The 17871-nt window shown below is 43.1% G+C and overlaps 1 protein-coding gene across 1 annotated transcript in view; it reads left to right on the top strand.

The window, feature by feature from the left end:
* The window catches only part of LOC144266170 (scavenger receptor cysteine-rich domain-containing protein SCART1-like), an 85231-nt gene that overhangs the window by 28770 nt on the left and 38590 nt on the right, over positions 1–17871 (top strand). The gene's annotated exons all lie outside the window — the stretch shown is intronic.

Here is a 17871-nt window from a genome sequence, read left to right as displayed (position 1 = left end):
CAATATGTTTCCAGCACAGTTAAGTTAAACATGTACTATTTACCAAAAATAAAAAAGCACAAAGCACTATAACCACCACCCCGGTTAATTTCTCTGTTACCCTTGGCCTAAATTGGCACAATCTAACTAATCACTTGTTGTGAAAAACAAAGGTGACTCAGTTTTTACAACAAACACAAACAAATATAAAGAAGCGTGTCATTCAAATATTACATGCAAATACAAACATGCTTAAAATTGCTAAATCTAAAAAAACCCTACGTTTTTACAAGCTGGTCCACAACCTCTAAAAGCATATTGTCTATTATGTTTCACCCATTACTAGTTGTATTAATATTGTCCTGTGTTTGCTTGCTGAAAATGTGTTATATATGCTCTTCAACAAAAAAAATGTTTATTAAATTACAACCACAAGCCCAAATTGTCTCTCAGTATATATATATATATATATATATATATATATATATATATATATATATATATATATATATATATAAATAAAACAATTGAATAAAATATGACCCACTCAAGAATTGTTCTTGAGGGGTCAAAAGGGGGATATGTAGTAGTAGATTTTATTGTTTGTATTTTGTATAATTTAAAATAAAAAATAAAGAATAATAATATAATAATGTAGCATGTATTAAATGTATTGAAGTATGATTTGACCATATCCTGCCAGCCACCCTTTTTGAATAGCAGAAAGGAATGGCCTAACAGTCATTGGTAGATATACATCAGCCAGAATTTCTTTAAAAAGAAAAGGAGTACTTGTGGCACCTTAGAGACTAACCAATTTATTTGAGCATGAGCTTTCGTGAGCTACAGCTCACTTCATCGGATACATACCGTGGAAACTGCAGAAGACATTATATACACACAGAGACCATGAAACAATACCTCCTCCCACCCCACTGTCCTGCTGATAATAGCTTATCTAAAGTGATCATCAAGTTGGGCCATTTCCAGCACAAATCCAGGTTTTCTCACCCTCCGCCCCCCCACAAACAAACTCACTCTCCTGCTGGTAATAGCCCATCCAAAGTGACCACTCTCTTCACAATGTATATGATAATCAAGGTGGGCCATTTCCTGCACAAATCCAGGTTCTCTCACCCCCTCACCCCCCTCCAAAAATCACACACACAAACTCACTCTCCTGCTGGTAATAGCTTATCCAAAGTGACCACTCTCCCTACAATAAGCATGGTAATCAAGGTAGGCCATTTCCAGCACAAATCCAGGCTCTCTCACCCCCCCACCCCCACCCCCCGGGAACACACACACACACACACACAAACTCACTCTCCTGCTGGCAATAGCTCATCCAAACTGACCACTCTCCAAGTTTAAATCCAAGTTTAACCAGAACGTCGGGGGGTGGGGGTAGGAAAAAACAAGGGGAAATAGGCTACCTTGCATAATGACTTAGCCACTCCCAGTCTCTATTTAAGCCTAAATTAATAGTATCCAATTTGCAAATGAATTCCAATTCAGCAGTTTCTCGCTGGAGTCTGGATTTGAAGTTTTTTTGTTTTAAGATAGCGACCTTCACGTCTGTGATTGCGTGACCAGAGAGATTGAAGTGTTCTCCGACTGGTTTATGAATGTTATAATTCTTGACATCTGATTTGTGTCCATTTATTCTTTTACGTAGAGACTGTCCAGTTTGACCAATGTAAATGGCAGAGGGGCACTGCTGGCACATGATGGCATATATCACAGTGGTGGATGTGCAGGTGAATGAGTCTCTGATAGCGTGGCTGATGTCATTAGGCTCTGTGATGGTGTCCCCTGAATAGATATGTGGGCACAGTTGGCAACGGGCTTTGTTGCAAGGATAGGTTCCTGGGTTAGTGGTTCTGTTGTGTGGTATGTGGTTGTTGGTGAGTATTTGCTTCAGGTTGCGGGGCTGTCTGTAGGCAAGGACTGGCCTGTCTCCCAAGATTTGTGAGAGTGTTGGGTCATCCTTCAGGATAGGTTGTAGATCCTTAATAATGCGTTGGAGGGGTTTTAGTTGAGGGCTGAAGGTGACGGCTAGTGGTGTTCTGTTATTTTCTTTGTTAGGCCTGTCCTGTAGTAGGTGATTTCTGGGAACTCTTCTGGTAAGCTATTACCAGCAGGACAGTGGGGTGGGAGGAGGTATTGTTTCATGGTCTCTGTGTGTATATAATGTCTTCTGCAGTTTCCACGGTATGCATCCGATGAAGTGAGCTGTAGCTCACGAAAGCTCATGCTCAAATAAATTGGTTAGTCTCTAAGGTGCCACAAGTACTCCTTTTCTTTTTGCGAATACAGACTAACACGGCTGTTACTCTGAAACCTGTCAGAATTTCTTTGTGTCTAAACTAATTTCAAGGCAGTCACAGACCTTTAAGGTCAGTACTTTGTTGTAGATTTAACATTTTAAAATAAGTAAAAAAAATGCCATAATTGTTTTCTTTTGCATTGCAACTTAATGTTCCTGTTCAAAATGTTCTTTATAAATTAATTCTATTTTATGTATAAATAAATATATATATATCAAAATATAAATATAAAAGCCATTGCTAAACCAAATATGCTAAAAAAACAAATGCAAAAGCACCAAAAAGCTACATCACACCTCTATTAAAATATATATAAAAAAGCAAAATAACAACTCTAAAAATAAATCAAACACCTATCAATAAAAACAAAATAGCTATAATCAAATCCAGCTTAAAATAACTCCCTAAAAAACTTAATAAAAATAAAAAAACTTAAAAAAGCAAACACTCATCAAACATCAATTAATTACAACATAACAATGCAAAACTCATTAATCTCAATAAAAAAATCACTATATAAAGAAAATACCTTGCCATAAAACTTTGGGTTCGTCCTACCAAAACTTCCCCAAAGCATCATATCACAAACAACAAAACCCAGCTCCTCCCTACCCATAATCAATTTAGCTAGACACTAAATTAATCCAAACTCTAAACTTTAATAACTATATTATCAACTAGCAAAACAATGTATGTATGTATATAGTATAATTAAATACATATGCTAATTGTTATATCTTCAATAAATGCAGCTTATTGCCTTTTCCCCTAAAAAATATCCCATGTGCTTCTTATAAGCATAACAGTGTGTTGATGCTAAAGGGAGCAGAAGTAGGGTTGAAATTACTGGCAAAAACAGATCATAGAATATCAGGGTTGGAAGGGACCTCAGGAGGTCATCTAATCCAACCCCCTGCTCAAAGCAGGACCAATCCCCAATTTTTGCCCCAGATCCCTAAATGGTCCCCTCAAGGATTGAACTCACAACCCTGGGTTTAGCAGGCCAGTGCTCAAACCACTGAGCTATCCCTTCCCCTAACACGTGTGCCCAGTGCAGTGGCCTGAGTCCCACACGAAGGGGAATGGGAGAAGCAGGCATTTAGAAAAAGAACACATGCAGTGTGGGATTCATAATCGGAACCTAACTCTCATGAACTCAAGTAAACACCGTCTGGCTAGCAGAGCTGGCCTTTGAGCCTTGTGAAGCCCCAGGCTATGGGGACCGGCCAAACCCACCCCGCCTAACTTGGGATAACCCAGAAACGAAAAAGGTAATATCCGCATTTATGTTAAAAGCCAAGTTTCTGGCCTGGAAAGAATGAATTTACAGCTAGGGCTGGGTGCTTGTCCCTGTTATCTCCTACACATCAAAGGGTATTCATAGTCCACCAGTGTAGGCACGCTGTGCTGAGACCAAATCCGGCAGTTGAGAACATGTGTTCGGGGAAGGGATTTTAGGGTTTTTCCCTCTCTGTCCCCCACTCAGCCCAGCTCCTCTCCCTCTCTGTCCTCCATCCAGTCCTGCTCCTCTCCCTCTCTGTCCCCCACTCAGCCCAGCTCTTCTCCCTCTCTACCCCCCATCCAGCCCTGCTCCTCTCCCTCTCTGTCCCCATCCAGCTCTGTTCCTCTCCCTCTCTGTCCCCATCCTGCTCTGTTCCTCTCCCTCTCTGTCCTCCACCCAACCCAGCTATTCTCCCTCTGTCCCCCACCCAGACCAGCTATTCTCCCTCTCTGTCCCACACCCACCCCAGCTCCTCTCCCTCTCTGTCCCCCACCCAGTCCTGCTCCTCTCCCTCTCTTCCCCCGACCAGCCCTGCTCCTCTCCTCTCTGCCCCCGATCCAGCCCTGCTCCTCTCCCTCTCTGTCCCTCATCCAGTCCTGCTACACTGTCTCTTTATCTGTCATCCAACCCTGCGTTCCCCACCCCCAGGTTTGTAGGGAGGATGTTGCCATTTCAGCCTGGCTTGGGCAACCAGTGGCAGTGGCAGCTCATTCTCCTCCTCCCACTCTCCCTTCCCCTGCACCACATCTCCCTGCCAGCTGGTGTACTGGGTTCTCATTTCAGTGTTGCTGCCAGTGGTAGGGACCAGCCTTCTCAATGTGCCTCTGCTCCCCACCTCCCTGTCCCAGACTAGACCATGAACAGCCTCCCCACGGACAAGGAGAGCACCCTAGCTTGAGTTGGTATGAAGCATATGGGAGAGAGGGGGAACTGCCCCCCGATCCAAATGGAGCCCCTGGAAAAATATTCCTAATTTTGTTAACCTCTTGGTAACTTCATTAAAAGAGCCCAGTATTATGACTGTTACCACTTGAAGTCAGGTATGATTGGGAAAAGTTTCCAAGGAAGAAGAGAAATAGGATCTGTTTCCATTTTCCTCAGATATTTTTGATGGGGGAAGGGAGGAAGATCCACTTTGCCAGAGGAAAGAGGAAGAGCACTATGGGTATGTCTGCACTGCAGTGTAAGCCCGTGCTTCAGCACAGGCTCAAGCCCAAACCCCCGTCTGTCTACACACAAATGTTTTGAACTCAGTCTCATACCCAGGATTCTAGGACCCCACACAGGTGGAGAGTCCAAGCCCAAGTCCAGCCAGGACCCAGCTTTCAAGCCTTATCATTTTGTCGTGTGGACACACCCATGCCAGATCCACCAAAGCTGTTTCACAATCTCATGTGCCGTTGTCCTGTGTCCTCTCTATCCCACGAGCTGCCAATCAACTCCCAGGAAATGAAAGTAACCCCCCTCGTTCAAGTACATCTTGGCTTTTAACCCTTCCATTTTATTCTGACCACTGAGCTGGAAACACAATAAACCTTCTCCTGCATTTGCAGCAGCCACCAACCAGAAGAAATCCTTTGCCAAGCACGCTACTTCATGGTTTCAGGAGCACAGCCTAATTCTGGTGAATCTCTGGTGTGAGGTGAGCAAAACATTTGATTTTAGTAAGAGTACCAGGAATGACTAGGCATACCAGCAAATAGCAAAGAAGTTGACAGCATTGGAAATTTACTGACCGGTGACTAGTGCAGGGAGCATATTAAAGTAGCTCAAGACTGACTACTGCAAAGCCAGAAATCAGAACCACACCTCTGGGAACTTGCCCATCATGCCCATTTTAGGATGACTTTGACCAGGTGCTGGGCACTGTGCCTAGTACAGAGCCAACAGCTGTGCACAATGACCTGGATATCTGGGATGGTGAACTGCTGGCCCCACAGTCCAGCACCGGAGCCAGCAGCTGGTGCTGGATGAAGCCACCAAATTGACTCTGGTGTTGAAACAGGTCCCCAAGGTGGCTTTGCTGCAGGAGCAGCTGCAGCATATCCTGGGGCTATACTTTCAGGAGCTTTTTCAATGCCCCCTGGAGGACTGGTCCACCACAGAACCAGCAGAAGAAACTAAAGAGGCAGAAGTCGCCCCAGAGCAGGATAAGTTTCTGGTTCCATTTTTGTGTTTATTAATATAGCTATGAGAGGGATTTCTGATTAATGAACTAATGCAAAAGTTATTACAAGTCATCAGGATGCTGCGTTAGCATCAACATGGTTGGTGCCTTCCCACAGCTTCCAATGCAACTTGTTATGACTGCATGCAAATACTCAGCAATCCTTCAGTATCCCCCCATCCCTCCTACTATGTGGAATTCAAAATGGAGACTGGGAAGTGCAAACAGTGAAACAAGCCTCCTCATGTGAAGTTTTACTGGAAAAGCATACATATTTGCTAAGACGTGCCAGCCTGTTAAAAATAAGATCCTTATATTGTCTTCCCGCTTTGTACCAACCCAACATTGTAATGAGCCATCTGCAAACAGCGAACTGTGGGAGGCGTTGAAATGTAGTCCATTTACAACAGTAGTCCATTTCAGTTAAGCGTAGTCTGTGTGATCCATTTGTCTGAAGTACATCTGGGGGTTTGAATGCAGTCCAGAATTGTGCCAGAGGAGGCAGGGGGATGAACGGGGATGCTGGTGGGGTTCTGTGTGTTTGCATGTAAGTCATAACAGGTTGTATCGAAAGCCATGGGATGGCACCAACCATGTGGATGCCAATGCAGATCCTGTTGATTGCCTAATGAATGTTGACCCAATCCCAGGTGCTGATAGTTACAAACTTTTCCCATAACAGGAACTTCAGATAGGTAAGTCACAGTTTGGGAAAGGACATATTTTTCAGGCCACAGGGGTAGCTGACCTGCCGACACCTCTCCTAGATGTACTGTTCACTCACCATACATTTGATTACTTCAGTGTCACACTCTGCTGTCTTCCCACCAGCAGCTTGGAATAAAACCTCTTTTTTCCACTCTGGAAACACAAGAAATGTCATACCCTCCAAAATGTGGAATGCCTGAAATGACAGAGACTTATGTAGAAAGCCACAGCAACCACCTTCCCCCAAAGCCCAAACTGGTCTTCAATTTTTAGAAAAAAGTGCTTGTGATTTTTCACTTGCCATATTCTGTGCATGTAATTAACCTGTTCAATCACAGGTCCAAGGAGCTCCTTTGGTCTGAAGTGTCTCTAACAATATACTGAAGTACATTGCTATAAAGTAACATTTTATGTCCTTGAAATTCCAAAAGGAATTTTTTTCTGCTCATGTGGTGTGACATTTCAGCAATGAACACCTGTGCCTTCTCTACTTCCATGCCCATCTGCCTCGACAGCTCATCCACACTCCAATAGAAGCCTGGGTCACCATAGTGCTGCAGACCGGTCCAAGAGGAAGTGTGTCCATGATGAACTTATCGTTGACGTTCTGGTTAGGGCCAACAAGCAGGTCCAGTACCAAAGAGAGAGGGACTTGCAGCAATTGCAAAGGCAAGATGAGAGGCAACTGGAAAGGCTCAGGCTGGCTGCACAGCTTGAGGACAAGATTTCAGTGTGGGAGCAGACACTAGCTTTGCAGTTCCTGGAAGAGGAATGGCATCTGAGGGAGGAAGATAGCAGAAAGAACTCTTTGAGTGGCTGTTTTTGCTAATGGCTGCCAGCATGTAGGCTCCTGATGAGTCCACCCCATGGTGTGAGTCCCCTGCTCAGTACAATGTGCTGCAGATCAGGAATAGTTTGGACAATTCCATGTCTGGGTGAGTCATGCAGTCGGGCCCTAACAATAGATGTAAAGGCCAAATGTTCCCCATGCAGTCCCCCAAACTGAACCCCTCCCTGTGGATGCCTTCTCCCCACTGCCCAAGCACCCGGTGTGCAGGAAACATGTAAGGAACGGAGAAGAAAACAGGGACCAGGGGACTCGCCACAGTAAGGAGCTTTCTGTCTTGGAAATTATTTCACCTTTTGCCCTTGTTCATGCACCTTGTCCCTGGTTTGGTTTTGCTGTTCCTGGTTTGGTGTGCTAATGGCAGCTGGCCCACCCGGCAATAGTTTAATACTGTGCTTTTCTAATAAATGTTCAAAAACAAAGATTTTTATTTTATAAAGAAATCATACTACCAGACTGCATCACATCATATAATGTGTATTTCAAATAATAAAAATAAACACATAAGGGACAACTGTGAAGTTGTATAGAAACACTATTTATTTCTTAGTACAGACATCTACATTCACAGTTCACCTCCCCCCACCCACAATTCTAGTTTCCTAAGTGGTCATCTCATTCATAAGGTACAATTCATGGGAATCAATCCTCCCCCTCCCTTACCGAATGTACAGGAAGCATTGCACAAGCACATTCATAAAGCTACTGTTCTCCCTCTTCCATTGGCCCATGCAAATTTATGAGAGCACCGGGCATCCCTAATTTCTGTTGCCTGGGTGCATCCAGCTCCAGCTGCAGTAGCTGCACTTCCTGGCTGGGAGTACTGGCTCAGCAGGATGTGTTGGTGGGCTGCTCAAACTACCTGTGATGCACAGGAATGGACAATCAAGTTATCTCACAGTGCATTGTGACGGGGTGTACACCCGGAGTGAAGCCTGGAAGCTGTTGGAACCACTGTGCCCCCCAATCATTCAGCTGGGTTGGCCTCCCACATTGCTCTGCTGGTGACTCACAGCCGGCCCCTCCAGGCCCTGTTATCACCAACATGACAGCAGGTGGCGCCACACACCCAGCTGAGTCACCGGAGTGCTTTACTTAAGCCACTCATGACTAACAATGGAGGCACTAGCCAATTTCACAGCTCCCCAGCTTTGCACCCCTACTGGAGTATACGTCCAGAATTATACTGTCTTGCACTGCACAGGGATCTGTATGGTGCAAGCTCATTAATTAGTCCGTTCCCCCCCCCTCAATGTGGGGAAGGTATGCACAAGCCTTTGTTAACAGAGCTAAGATTCCCTAACACTTCCCTCAAAAACACACTGGTTAAGATAAAACATAAAGCAGGTTTATTAACTACAGAAAGATAGATTTTAAGTGATTATAAGTGATGACAAACAGATCAAAGCAAGTTACCTAGAAAATCAAACAAAATCCAATCTAAGATTTATACAAATTAGATAGGATTTGAATCTGCAGGATTACAGATTCTTGAGGCACAGGCTGCATCTGCTTTGCAGTCTGGGTTCCCTTCCCCTATTCAAAGTCCTTTTTCTTCCAGAGGTTCTTCCAGGTGTTGAGTTGTGGAGAAATGAAGACAAGTGATGATGTCACTACCCATCTTTTATAGTTTCTTCCAGATTGCTGGAAAGTCTGTGTATGTGACGTGGGGGTCCACCCCCATTGGCAAAACATTCTCCATGGTCTCTGTGCTCCTTCCGAGGAGGCTTCCTTATACAGAGTTCTTGAGCTAGTGGATTCTTCCCTTGATGGGTGTTGATGACAGCAGTTAACACTGTCTGGCTGCTCTACTGTTGTACCTGAAAGGCTGGTTTTGGGTGTTTCCAGTCACACATCACACTTTAGTAATTCACACATAGCAAGATTTCATAACTTCACATATGATGACAGCACATACAATCCACTGAGATATTAATGTTTAGCAGATCAAGACTTTTAGAATGATACCTCACAAGGCATACTTTGTACAAAATGTATCATAATTACATCACCATGGTAAATATATGGTGCTTTGGGGTGCAGAATGTCACATGCATCACACATAAAGGGCTAGAACGGCCACATTTCAGAAGGGCGCTAGGAAATCTGGGATATTGTTAGTTTGATTCAGGACTGTGTGCTGCAATACAGATGCTGGAGCCCCAGGTTGGGCCCCAGGTTTAAATATTCTCAGCCAGGGGTCAGTAATCAATGTAGATGCTCAAGACCTGGGTTCTCATACCCGAGGTTTGCTGACTCCAATTCCGCTAACCCTGGGCTTACGTTACAGTGTACACATGTTAAATGGCTAAGGGCCACTGGTATCCATACAGACAATGTGAAAGAAACTATGGATATTGCTAAATATAAAAAGAAGACAGTATCATCAGACTTTCTATAAAAGGCTGTGTGAGGAGGATCTTGGTCAAACTAAGGTCCTCTACTGTACTGAATAGTATTTTATATAGGATATGTGAGATCCTAAGACCAGAAAATGGGTGAAACAGCTGGTAGTCCCCAGCATTTTTGGCTGGCAGTGAAAGGTAGCTCATCAAGTTCCTTTAGCAGGCCTTAAAGGGAGGGACAAGATATTGGCCAAAATTCTGCAAAAATTTTTCTGGATGAATATTTATTAAGAAGGAGCTGAATGGTGTTAATTGAAGGGTTAATGTCTAGCTATTCCACTTGGAAGCAGGCGGGGCACACCCTGACTGTTCGCAGAAGCAATGCACACATTGCTCTATCCAAGGACAAGGGCTAGATATGAACCATGAGAACTTGATTGTTTGGACAGCAACTGTGGGAGGCTTTCTTAGCCTGGGCTCAAGGCCTGAGAACCAGGATTGTAGTAGTTAAAGGATGGTAACTAAGTATATGAATCAACGTCATACATTCCTTTGTGTAGCAGTGTGTAATGCTTAGGGGGAGAAATATAATAAAAGGAGAAGGTGGAAGGCGGGGGGAGAACAGCCCATCTCCGCTGACCAGCCTGCTTGCTTGCATAAAGCTGTGCTCTGTCTCATCACTGAACCGCAACAGTTAATCCTGCCCAGAATGTCAGATAGTGGACCAGAAACAATAAAAAACAGACAGCTGATTTCAATTCTTATTGTAGGTACACAATTTGAAAGGATTGCAATGACTCCATTAGAACAGAGTTACCAAATGAATCAGGTTTGCTGTAGCTCTGTAACAATGAAGTGAGCTGTAGCTCACGAAAGCTTATGCTCAAATAAATTGGCTAGTCTCTAAGGTGCCACAAGTACTCCTTTTCTTTTTGCAAATGAATCAATACATTTTAATTATTTGTGACTGTATGACTCAATATCCAGAGGCAGTCCCTTTACAGTGCTACTGCCATGAGAATTGCAGAGGAAGTGATGATACTCTTTAGTAAGGTGGACATCCATAGAATGTTCCTGACAGATCAGGGAACTAATTTCCAAGCATCCCTTTTACTATCTCTTAGGCATTAAAGCCATCTGAACTAGCCCTTATCCAAATGATCCCTAACCCACTGGTGGATGGGCTAGTGGAAAGGATGAATCAATCCCTGAAATGAACATTAAAAATCTATGCACAGTCTGTACCCAGACAGTGGGACTTTATCTTTCATTTGCTTATTAAAAAGCCACACAGGCTTCAATGTAATTCTCTCCATTCGAGTTGTATGGCTGACAGCTTAGTGAGCCATAGACATGATCAAAGGAAGTTTGCAGGGATGAACTACTGACTTTTCCAATATTATTGATTACACTATAAACCTGAAGGACAACTTGCAGAGTCTCCCACATAGCTAAGGAAAATCTAGAAGAGCAGGCACAAACAAGATGATATAATAAACTAGTTCAGGAATGGCAGCTTAGGGTGGGAAGTAAAGTTCTGTTATTGTTACCCACCACTACGAAAGATAAGCTGCTAGCTAAATGGCACGGTCTGTTTATAGTATCAAGGCAGGTAGGAGTGACATATTGTGAAATCGAATTACCTGAAGAAAAGAGAAAAAACTTTCATATAAATATACTAAGACCCTGGATTGAAAGGAAAACAAGGAATTTAGCATTGACCATGCCCCCAGAATTAGGTAATAATGTATCAGAGGAGGCATATACCAGAAAGTCATTTTCGTTGCCCTCCACTGGAGTCTCTCCAATCTGTCCACATCCCACTACAGAAGGGATGTGGACAAATTGGAGAGAATCCAGCGGAGGGCAATGAAAATGATTAGGGAGCTGGGGCACATGACTTACTGGGAGAGGCTGAGGGAATTGGGCTTATTAGTCTGCAGAAGAGAAGCGTGCGGGGGGCGGGGGGATTTGATAGCAGCCTTCAGCTACATGAAGGGGAGTTTGTAATGATGCTGGTTCTGGCAGGATAAATTGGCAGGACAAATTCAGGATAAATTGCTTAAAGCAGGGCTGTTACAGCCCAAGGCTAGGGTTTCTATGCACACCAAGGCAAACCAAACCAGCCAGACAGAGAGGACTTTGGTTTTACCCCACTGGCTAACCACAAGTCACACAAGCAATTCCCTTAGACACTCCAGTTTCCCAGTATCCCCAGCAGTGCCACTTGTTATGGGGACAAATGGTTATGATAACCAGTACCCCAATAAAAGAAAAAAGGTGTCTCGATCCCAAAGGACCAAGCCCCAGACCCAGATCAATATACAAATCCAATCTTACCCACAAATCACGCTGTCGCCAATCCTTTAGAATCTAAAATCTAAAGGTTTATTCATAAAAGGAAAAAGATATAGATGAGAGCTAGAATTGGTTAAATGGAATCAATTACATACAGTAATGGCAAAGTTCTTGGTTCAGGCTTGCAGCAGTGATGGAATAAACTGCAGATTCAAATCAAGTCTCTGGAGAACATCCACAGCTGGGATGGGTCATTCAGTCCTTTGTTCAATGCTTCAGCATAGCAAAGTTCCTCCAGAGGTATGAAGCAGGATTGAAGTCAAGATGGAGGAGCTGCAGCAGCTTTTTATATTCTCTTGCCATGTGATCTTTCTTTCTTTGTTCCAGAGACAAGCTGTCCATCACATGGCATGGAAAAACCTCAGAGTTCTCTCCATAGGCAGGTCCCTTCATACCTTGCTGAGTCGCAAGGCGTGTCTGCCTTCTCTCAGTGGGTCAATTGTATAGCTGATGGTCCTCAATGGGCCATCAAGCAGGCTAGGCAGAGCTGACAGCAACTTGTCTGGGGTGTCACCCAGAAGCATAGCATAAGTTTGAAATACAGACAGTATATAGCCAATACTTATATCTTTAAATACAAAAATGATACATGCAAACAGATAGCATAATCATAACCAGCAAACCATAATCTTGTCTTAGACACCTTATTAGACCCCCTTTATACAAGATTTGGTGCCACTACAGGACCTTGGTTGCAACCATGTTCTATATGGTTCCAGTTCAAGTCAATAACGTGACAGGATTCCAAAGAGGATGGAGCTAGGCTGTTCTCAGTGGTGGCAGAACAAGAAGCATTGGTCTCAAGTTGCAGTGGGGGAGGTCTAGGTTGGATATTAGGAAACATTATTTCACTAGGAGGGTGCTGAAGCACTGGAATGGGAGGTGGTAGAATCTCCACCCTTAGAGGTTTTTAAGGTCAGCCTTGACAAAGGTCTGTCTGGGATGATTTAGTTGCTTTGAGCAGGGGGTTGGACTAGATGACCTCCTGAGGTCCCTTCCAACCCTGATATTCTATGGTTCTATGAAAGAAAGGTATATGAGTGCAGAAGATTATCCAAAGGGGCAGAAGAGTAACAGCTGAACAACATGTGGATTTGAGCCATCTATCAAAAAGTTCTGGCATGTAAATGATAAAATTCTATTCATTTGGATCTACCAGTACATCATTAACTAACCACCTTCCACTAACTGAGTTAAACCCAATGAGGGATAAGAACGTGCATTACTAGATGGTATTTAGCCCTACAATTATATCAGTTTGAGATAAAACATAAAGTCTATGGAGAGATGCAAATAGAAACAGTAATTCCCCCTAGGAAGGGAGAGGTATGTGACAAAGTGGTCTGGCGCTTTACAGGGTGTATGCATTATTAGGGGAGGTTTCATTAGTCTATAAAACTCACATTGCATGTAGGATGGTTAAATTAGTGAATGTGATACAAATAGAGTACGAAAGATCACGTTGCCTTTTTTTTCTTTCTTCCCTTTGCTCGACTGCAACATTTTTCTGTTCAAATTCCTTTCTCACTTTCTTTTGGAAATCAAATGAGCACTAGGGAGTGATGACATGTGGGAATCAGTTGGGTTGCCTTAACAACTGGCCAGAAGAGACAGGGGCTAATTACACTGGTTTAATCCTGAATGATTAGGTGGGGCTTGCTGAGGAAAACAGAGTCTGAGGCCTATCAGGATAAGAGAAGGGCCAGATAAAAACAGCTCTCCTGAGTCTGCATGGGGGCAATTCAAATGCTGGAAGTTGTTGGCCTCCAGAATCTGAATGCTGGATCAGTTAAGCTTCAGATTCAGGGGCTACATCTCAGAGGATGCAAGCTGAAACATGTGGTCTTGGGAAACCTGAATTTTGACTTCGGGTTTTGTGTTTGGAATATTTTTCTGCATATTCTTTCCTAGCCCAGGGTAGGGCAAATAAGTGATAACAAATTTTCCCTCGGAGAAAGCACCTGTGACTTTTGTCGTATGAAAGCCAAACCCACCATCTGAGTTATAGAGTTTAGAACCAGAAGAAACCACCTGTTCATCTAGTCCAGGGGTTCCCAAACTTAGTTCGCGGCTTGTTCCAAGTAAGCCCCTGGCAGGCCGTAAGACGCTTTGTTTACCTGAGCGTCCACAGGTACGGCTGCTCACAGCTCCCAGTGGCCGTGGTTCACCATTCCCGGTCAATGGGAGCTGCGTGAAGCGGTGGCTTGGTTCGCGCCTTTTCCCGCAGCTCCCATTGGCCAGGAATGGTGAACCGCGGCCACTGGCAGATGCAAATGGTCGTACCTGTGGACACTCAGATAAACAAAGGGTCTCATGGTCCACCAGGGGCTTAGCCTGAACAAGCCACGAACCAAGTTTGGGAACCCCTGATCTAATCTGACCTCCTGTATATCACAGGCTGCCAGCACCCACACACTAAACCCAACAACCAAAATGAGGCCAAAGTATTGCAGCCCAGTATAGAGGCATCCCTCTGACAAGACTAATCAAGTCACCTCTCAAACTTCTTTCTGTCAAGCTAAACCAGATGGATCTCTTTAAGTGTCTCATTATAAGGCATTTTCTCCAGCCCCCAAATCATTATAGTGGCTCTTCTCTGTACCCTCTCCAGTTTTTCAATGTCCTTTAAAATATGTGAACACAAGAACTGCCATATACAAAGGTAAAATCAATTCCCTACTCCTACTTACTACCCATTATTTACCACTCTGCCAATCATTGTGTCATCTCCAAATATTATCAGCAATGACTTATATAGCTACTTCCAGATCATTGCTGATCAGCACAGTATGAGTGCAGAAGCCCACCACAAACACACCATTCAATCATGATTCCTCATTAACAGCCACTTTTGGAGATCATAATCCATTTAATGTGCTTTATTATTACAGTAACTCCTCACTTAAAGTCGTCCTGGTTAACATTGTTTCATTATTAGGTTGCTGATCTATTAAAGAACATATTCGTTTAAAGTCACACTCGTTTAAGGTTGTTTGACTCACCCCACTCCACCCAGTGGGGAGCAGGGTCGGGGTGTGGGGGCTTGCCCCGTTCTGCCCACCTGGCATTCCAGCTGGGGAGTGGGCAAGCCGCCGACCCCACTCCGTGGCAGAAGTGTCAGACCCCACGCCAAGCCCCCGTGCCCCGACCCCACTACGCCGCGCCTCAACCAAGCTTCACAATCATCATTGAGGAGTACAATATTAAATAGTTTGTTTAAAATTATTTAAAACTTATACTGTATATGTATATAATGTCTTTTGTCTGGCAAAAAAAATTTCCCTGGACCCTAACCCGCCCCCATTTACATGAATTCTTATGGGGAAATTGGATTTGCTTAACATTGTTTTGCTTAAAGTAGCATTTTTCAGGAACATAACTACAACTTTAAGCGAGGAGTTACTGTATTGTATAGTGCTTATTTTTAATCAGAATGATGTACAGTACTAAACCAAACACCTTACAAAAGTCTAAGTATCTTACATTTACAGTTACTTGTATCCACCTGTGACACTGAGTCCAAAAGCAGGCTACAGAACCCAAATTCAACCTTTAGAGACATATTAAAAAGTATGTAAATGGTAATTAGGGCCATTCCATATTAGATAAACTTGAGCTTTGAAATGTAGACTTGTATTGATAGAGAATTAGAAAATGTTTACCTGTATCTTGTTAGAGGTTAACAATGTAACCAAATGGTTCCTGTCTGTCACTATGTTCTGTTAATTCAGAGATCAAAAGGAAATGTTAACATTTAGATGAACCGTGAATGTAACAATATCATTGTCTTTATTTCTCTTTGAAGTTTGTAGTAAGCTACTGTCAAGGTTCCTTCCCCACTCTGAACTCTAGGGTACAGATGTGGGAACCTGCATGAAAACGTCCTAAGCTTACTTTTACCAGCTTAGGTTAAAACTTCCCCAAGGTACAAACTATTTTACCCTTTGCCCTTGGACTTCCACTGCCACCACCAAACTTTATCTGGGTTCCTGAGAAAACATAGTTTGGAAATGTCTTTCCCCCCAAAATCCTCCCAACCTTTGCACCCCACTTCCTGGGGAAGGTTTGGTAAAAATCCTCACCAATTTGCATAGGTGACCACAGACCCAAACCCTTGGATCTTAGAACAATGAAAAAACATTCAGTTTCCTTACAAGAAGACTTTTAATAGAAGTAAAAAAGAATCACCTCTGTAAAATCAGGATGGTAAATACCTTACAGGGTAATTAGATTCAAAACATAGAGAATCCCTCTAGGCAAAACCTTAAGTTACAAAAAAGACACACAGACAGGAATATTCATTCTATTCAGCACAGCTATTTTCTCAGCCATTTAAAGAAATCATAATCTAACGCATCTCTAGCTAGATTACTTATTAAGTTCTAAGACTCCATTCCTGTTCTGTCCCTGGCAAAAGCATCACACAGACAGACACAGACCCTTTGTTTTTCTCCCTCCTCCCAGCTTTTGAAAGTATCTTCTCTCCTCATTGGTCATTTTGGTCAGGTGCCAGCGAGGTTACCTTTAGCTTCTTAACCCTTTACAGGTGAGAGGATTTTTCCTCTGGCCAGGAGGGATTTTAAAGGGGTTTACCCTTCCCTTTATATTTATGACAGCTACCTGTAACTGGGGGGAGATGGGCAGTTGCCTTATTCTAATTCATGCAGCTAATTACTGGTGGTACTTAGGAAATAGAGGTCTTACTTCAAAGCCACGATGATTGCCTATTGTTCACCGGAGGACTGCATGCTGTTAAGAGGCTGCCAGAGAACTATAAAAAGAATTCCAGGGCCCTGATACTGTTGTCTTAGATATCCTTAAGCTTCTTCAGGGGAAGTTTGAGTCACAAGACTGAGGTCTCCAGTCTTGGATCACCCTGATATTGGACCTTGGCCTATAACATATTAAACTAATTCTGACAGGTTTCAGAGTAGCAGCCGTGTTAGTCTGTATCCGCAAAAAGAAAAGGAGTACTTGTGGCACTTGTGTTTTCCACTGCATGCATCCGATGAAGTGAGCTGTAGCTCACGAAAGCTTATGCTCAAATAAATTTGTTAGTCTCTAAGGTGCCAGAAGTACTCCTTTTCTTTAAACTAATTCTGTTTCAACTAAACTAATTCCTTTCAACTCTAAAGCTCACCATCTCTACTATGAAACTGACCTAAGAACTTTATTCATATCTGTATATATAATGATCTTTTAACCAATACTCTCTCTTTTTTTAAAAATAAATTTTAGTTTAGTTAATAAGAATTGGCTGTAAGCATGTATTTGGATAAGATCTGAAATATTCATTGACCTGGAGGGTAATGTGTCTGATTCGTTGGGATTGGTACAACTTTTTATATGATAAACAAGATTTTCAGTAATCCCCTCATCATATTTGACTTGGCTGTCTGGGTGGGAGCCCAAGTCTGGGTTGCTTTAAGCGAACAGTATTTATGGTTTCTGGGTAACCAGTAGGTATTGTAGAAGCTGTTTTGTTGCTGGCTTGGTGAATCTAATTATTAGAAATAACCACCAATTTTCGGAATTGTCTGTCCCATTCTTTGCAGTTTTCCCTGATTAAGCAATCTCACTGTGGCCCCCCTGGAATCCCAGTCGGGCAACCATTCTAGTAATCTCATCAGCGTTGCGGGAATTTCCCCAGTATTCCAAGATTTCTTAAAAATGAACATCAGCAGGCTAGAAACCTTCTCAGCCTGCTCTTGGGTGCAAGTTATCTGGCCCTGCTGATTTTAAAATGTTTATCCCCAGTAAATAGTTTAACATCCTCTTTAGTTACTAATGGACTAGAAGGTATTTCATCATCCTCATGTGATATGACTAAAATATCTTGCTTTTTTCAATATACA

Source organism: Eretmochelys imbricata, chromosome 1 (genome assembly GCF_965152235.1).
Source record: "Eretmochelys imbricata isolate rEreImb1 chromosome 1, rEreImb1.hap1, whole genome shotgun sequence".
NCBI classification, from domain to species: domain Eukaryota; kingdom Metazoa; phylum Chordata; order Testudines; family Cheloniidae; genus Eretmochelys; species Eretmochelys imbricata.
Note: the sequence above shows the minus strand (reverse complement) of the source record. Positions and strands in the feature narration are given on the sequence as shown.